At 42.0% G+C, this 6,186-nt stretch overlaps 1 pseudogene; it reads right to left on the bottom strand.

Annotated features, from left to right (window-relative positions):
- Window positions 1-4,100: 4,100 nt before the first annotated feature.
- LOC123101850 (tyrosine decarboxylase-like) overlaps window positions 4,101-6,186 on the bottom strand; it is an 8,699-nt pseudogene continuing 6,613 nt past the window's right edge.

Below are 6,186 nucleotides of genomic sequence, written 5' to 3'. Positions count from 1 at the left end.
CCTAGTGGAAAAAGTGCACGTGCAACTACCCCCTAGAGTTGTGTTTGTGTTGAAGACATGCAGTTACAGACAGGGGCAACACTTACACTTGCATGCAACTTTCTGTGTTTTAGCACTTGCAGTTGCAGGTCCGAGGTGAACGTGCAGCTGCAAAAAATGGACATTTTCCATCTGGGGATAGAAAAAATACATTTCTCCCACGGTGGAATGGATCATGTCATATGTTTTTCTCGTACTATAGGAGAATAAAAACGATAAAAAAATGCAACTAGTAGTGTTGTAGGGTGTGTGCACATGAGGAATTACACATACATATATGGGAGCATTAACCTCTAAAAAACAGCGTACAAAACATGACATGACCACACACAGACAGGCAAAATGAGACCGCACAGTCGTAAAAAGGCACATGAAACAACGAGAAAGCTTTAAAAAAGAGGGGGGACTATACAGAAACTCACTGGTCGACAACGCACGCGTGTGAAAATGAGAAACAACACACATGCCAAAGGAAGAACAAGACTTTATCTCAACCGTAAAAAAACAGTACTTTATGTAGAATTAACATAATATATATCCGATGGTGAAAGACTTAGATGTGCCTTAGATAGTACTCATCTTGAATTAGTATCATATACTTTCTTTAAACTGTATTTCCCAAAATAATTAAGAAATTTAAAACTAAAAACTGAATATAAAGTAAAAGATGAAAAAATGTGACATAAAAAACACAGAAAAAAGACAAAAAGACCAGAGTTCATCCGCTCCACCGCTTCCCGCGTCGTGCAGTCGTGCCCGCAACAAAACAACAAGATAAAAAAACAACAAGATAAAAAAACGAATGGGGCCTAAAACAGCCCTAAACAGCAGCACACTGGACCTGCCAGCGTATGTTTTCACGAGTCTCAAGGCAACATTGATCCAATGGCTCAGGCCATGACAGAGACTTTGCTAAATCTGAGATTTAACAAGTCCGTATAACTAGAGTGTTTTGGAATACAGACAAAAAGATAATAATATCTCAGCCCGTGCGGCTGTATTGGTCGATGATTAGTAATGTAAACTAATTGAACAAAGCAAGTACACAGGTGCCTGAAGCAAGCTTATAATCACAGCTTTAGATACACTAGTAAGCATGTACGTGTAACGCACGTCTCAAACATAAAACAAGTGAATTCACACAATATAAAAAAATAAACGTTTTTAAAAATATAAATCAAATGGGTACACAATTTTTGATGTCGATCAAATTGTATTTTCAAAAGCGAGACACAATAGTGGTTATGTTGCTGCACAGAGTAATAGCAGGAAAATATTGTCATTTAAATAAAATCAGCAATTATTTATTAATGCAGTAATATAGGCATGTAGTATAGTCTTCTCTTCGAGTGTAGCTAGGAAAAAAAAGTATAAACTGCCTTACGGTGCAATTATATTGTTCAAGATGCTTAATTCTCGAATCTTATTTTATTCTACTAATCTGCATAGCAAAATATATATTTGTACTAATTTGGATCAAATTATATATATTTTTTGGTTGTGTGGACTGCCAAAATTATATAGCTACCTACTATGGATAATAGGAAATAGAAGATGATATGTGACTACAACGACTTTTATATGAAATTAAGATGATTTACAAGAACTAATTGAAATGTAAAAGGGCTAAAAGAAATCCAATAATTATCATGATAGAAAATATTTATCCGGTTTTGTATGTATTTATGCGTTGGCAACCATACTAACTTACAATGATGTAAGACGCTTTGTACGTATAGAAACTGAAATGAGTTATAAAGAAAAATAAAGATGGAAGGAAAAGTATTCTAGAGTACTCCATTCGTTCAAAATTACTTGTCTCGAATATGGATGTATCTAGAACTAAAATACGTCTAGATACATCCATTTCCGCGACAAGTAATTCTGAACGGAGGGTGTATTTGTTAAGCTTAACCTTATCAAGCTTTCATGTCAGCTTGTAAATTACAAAAAAATTATGAATCCTCAAATAAGAAAGAGCCAACAATTTGGAACATGCTACAAAACTGGTGAAGATAGAAAGCATTCATCATCTTTTTCCATGTCGTAAGGAGTAGCTTCAGCATACATTTGTAACAGTGTAATACCTGATCCGGAAAAAGTTGTTCATTATTATTATTGGAGGAAAGAAGCATGCAGACAAAAAAAGAGAGGCGGTGCAAATAAGGCCTTAAACAACATGTCTTCAAGTTTGATGACTGCAGATATGTTGGATCATTCGAAACTGCACAAGTATATAAAAATAAATATATGTGCCAAAATAGCGAAAGGTATTTGGTTTCTCTGTCATGAAACAAAATAAATCCGACTGAGTACAGTTTATATGATTTCTGTGTACCAATATACGGCAGTTGTATTAAGACAGATCATTTGAAGGATCTATTTATTGGAACTCAGCCGGATTAGTTTCTTCATTGGATCCTTCTGTATGGTAAAATTCTCTTTATTGGAATGCAGTAGAGATTGCATACCTTTACAGAACAGCGAGAGATATTCTCTAACAACAGTTACGGAGTCATGTGACCCGTTTTAGATGTATAAAATCATTTAACTGAAATAGTAGTACATCTTCAATATCTTGCCTCCTACTGAATCTTACATAATTTACTGGATTGCTATGCAATTATGTTAAAGTGACGCGTGTAAAGTTTTCTCTAAGAATGAATATATATTCTGATTTCCAACTTATCCCTGGAGATAGTGCCTAGGCAGGTGCAACCCACCTTAATTTCAGGTAAAGCAACGTCATACGTAAAATACACACTAATCAAATAGCATAAATAAGGCAATTCTAATCAAGGGGATGGCGTTACCTCTTGATACGGTATAGTTTAATGCATATGGTGGTACGAAGTAAAGCCCAAAGAAGCCGACATGAACATGAGAAGTAATCATGGGAAATAGACTCTGCATCTTGAGTTCTTTAGTATCCCTCTTGATCCTACTTTGTAAGACAAGATTGTTGCATTCTTATGTACGTGCCATATATAATTACACATTTTCAGTATAGCAATCAGCAACCTTAGATAATCCCAAATCTATAATTCTAGATTGCTTGAAGCCCCATGATTCTTATTTAATATGTAATGCATGTGCACCCACTGAACAGACACTTTATCGGCGTGGATGCTGTGAACGGAGCTGAAGTCAACGCGGATGTCGATGGTTGCCGAAGAGCATGCCCTGGACGTGGATGAAGTCGTAGCAGTAGCGGCAGAAGAGCGTCTGGCCTCCAGGTAGAAGACGATGGCAGCGATAGCACGTGTGTTTCCGGAGGAAGACGAAGCTCCTCGCGCTTCCCCCATCGTGGCTAGCATGCATGATGGCGGCAGGCGGCTCGCGGTTAGCTTCCTAATAGGATGGATGCGTCTGAAATAAGTTTTTTAATAGGATTGATTTGTCTGAGATTAGTTTCCTAATAGGATGGATGCACTCTGATTTAGTTTTCTAGAATAGGATGCACCCGTGATTATTAGTTTCCTAATTGCTCAGGCGTGAAGTTTCATATTTTCCTCCACGGTGGAGTACGGTCAGTCAATGTAAATTGCTAAGTGCACACAAAAAATGGTTTAGGTTAAGGCTAACCGTTAAATTGATTTTAGTGAGCCTAATCATGCGGTGGTATTGAATCTGTGTACGCTTTGTGGGGTGTGCTTAAAGAAGTTCTTGTTTGATTGTTTAATAGTAATATAGATGAGCATCTAGATTCGCCTTATTCATGATTAAGTGCCCCTTATTCATGAGGACCTTGCAATCAAGCTCGTCATCAATTGCGCAGACAATAATTAGAGCAGCATATTTACCTTAGGCAAGTACTCTGTAGGGCTGTATGCTGTAGATAATACTCGCTTCGTTTTTATTTAGTCCGTGTATTAGTTTTGGTCAAAATCAAGCTTTGTAAACTTTGACAAAAAAATATAAAAAAATATTAACATATACAATAATAAATCAATACCATTATATTCATTATTGAACGTACTTTCACTTCATACAAAATTCACTATGGTAAATGTTTTTTTATAAACTTGGTCAAACTTTACAAAGTTTGACTTTATTCAAACCTAATATGTGGAGAAAATAAACACGGAGGGAGTATCCATTTTACCAAGGAGGATGGAGGCCTGATCCTGCACGACCTTCCATGCATCCCTGACGTGGTGGTCCTCTGTGAGTGTGCTTCCAATGGCACATCTTAGCATGAACATGCCACCTACGTTTGCAGAGCTCATGTAGGGGCCCAAGGTGACAGCGATCACCTCCTCAAGGAGGCGTCGGTTGAGCTCGTTCACCGTCTTCTTGCCACCGAACTTCTGTTGTGATCGAAGTCGGAAGCATAGCAGTGCAAACGTCCTTTCTGTCACCACCTCAAACCTTTCGTCGGCTTTCACCATGTTCTCGAAGGCCTTGGCCATGCTAATGTGAGAGCGGATGCGGCCACGGAGGCCCTGGATGCCATAGCAGCGAAGCAGGAGCCACATCTTGAGCGCGCGGAACCGGCGGGTGAGCGTCATGGTCCAGCCCTTGTAGTCCACCACGTGGTGCCCCTTCGACGCCGCGTCCTTGAGGATGTACTCCTGCTCCGTCGCCGCGTCCAGCGTCTGGTGAACGGCGGGTTCTGGACCTCTTCTTCTCCGGCGTCGTCGTCCATACCGTCGATGTCTTCGGAGTCGTAGTCAAGCTCATCGGTTAAATCCTCGACCGTGGCAATGTAGTGGGTGGCGGGTGGGAAACAAAATTCTCCGCTGCCAGCCCCTAGTTCGAGCCGGATATAGTTTGGATGTGAGTCCTCTGTCAAGGACATGTTTTTTAACGAATTTAGCACATCGCCCAAAGGAGAGTGCTGGAAGATGTCCACGATGCTGAATTCGAAGATCGATAAACGATCAAGCTCGGCGTCCGCGGGCTCACGTGGTTCGGAACTTTCGGCCGGATACAAATCCGAAGTTCCGTTGACAGAGACATCGTGAGAGGTTAAGTCTGTATGCGGCTCCAACGCCGTGAAATCTGTGGCTTCCGTGGTGGGGTTGATCCTCCCGTCCTTGGGTGGCGCAACTCGCTCTGGATCTAGGGCCAGAGCGGTTACAGAAGCGATCTCCTGGACGCGGCCTGATGACATATTTAGGTCATGATCATCGGAGTGACCGGGAGCGGCTACTGCGGTCTCGAATCCGGCGAAGATCAAGTCTCTACGGATGTCTGTAACGTAGTCCAAGATCCCAAATCTGACCTGATGGCCCGGGGCGTAGCTTTTGATCTGCTCCAGATGGCCAAGCGAATTGGCCCGTGATACGAAGTCGCCGAACACGAAGATCTGTCCGGGAAGAAAGGTTTCTCCCTGGACGGCGTCATTATTGACGATTGAAGGGGCCATCAAACCTCTTAGCGACAACACAGTGGAACTCTCAATGAAAGCACCAATGTCGGTGTCAAAACCGGTGGATCTCGGGTAGGGGGTCCCGAACTGTGCGTCTAAGGTTGGTGGTAACAGGAGACAAGGGACACGATGTTTACCCAGGTTCGGGCCCTCTCTATGGAGGTAATACCCTACGTCCTGCTTGATTGATATTGATGAATATGAGTGTTATAAGAGTTGATCTACCTCGAGATCGTAATGGCTAAACCCTAGAGGTCTAGCTTGTATGGCTATGATAATGAGTGTCCTATCCGGACTAAGTCTTCCGGTTTATATAGACACCGGGAGGATCTAGGGTTACACAAGGTCGGTTACAAAGAAGGGAATCTACATTCCGGTCGTCAAGCTTGCCTTCCACGCCAAGGAGAGTCCCATCCGGACTCGGGTGCAGTTTTCGGTCTTCGTATCTTCACAGCCCATCAGTCCGGCCCATGGCTAACAGGCCGAACGCCCGAGTACCCCTTAATCCAGGACTCCCTCAACGGCGTTGTGCAGTCTTGGTTGCCCCGGTGCTTTTCGATTGCGTCGATGGTGCAGTGTCATGGTTTAGTCTCGGCTTGCCGCTGCAGTTCGAGCGCCGGTGGTGCCCCTTGTTGTGTTGTGTCCCCCTGGCCATGTGTTGTTTGTGTGTTGTTTTGCTTTATTTCTCCTCTCTGTGCCCTCTGTACTTCTGGTTCACTTGAACCCTATCTTGTATTAGGCTGCAAAGCCTATAGACAATAAATGAATACAAT

The sequence above is a fragment of the Triticum aestivum genome, chromosome 5A (assembly GCF_018294505.1).
Source record: "Triticum aestivum cultivar Chinese Spring chromosome 5A, IWGSC CS RefSeq v2.1, whole genome shotgun sequence".
Lineage (NCBI taxonomy): Eukaryota > Viridiplantae > Streptophyta > Magnoliopsida > Poales > Poaceae > Triticum > Triticum aestivum.
This window is presented reverse-complemented; position numbering and strand designations above follow the sequence as displayed.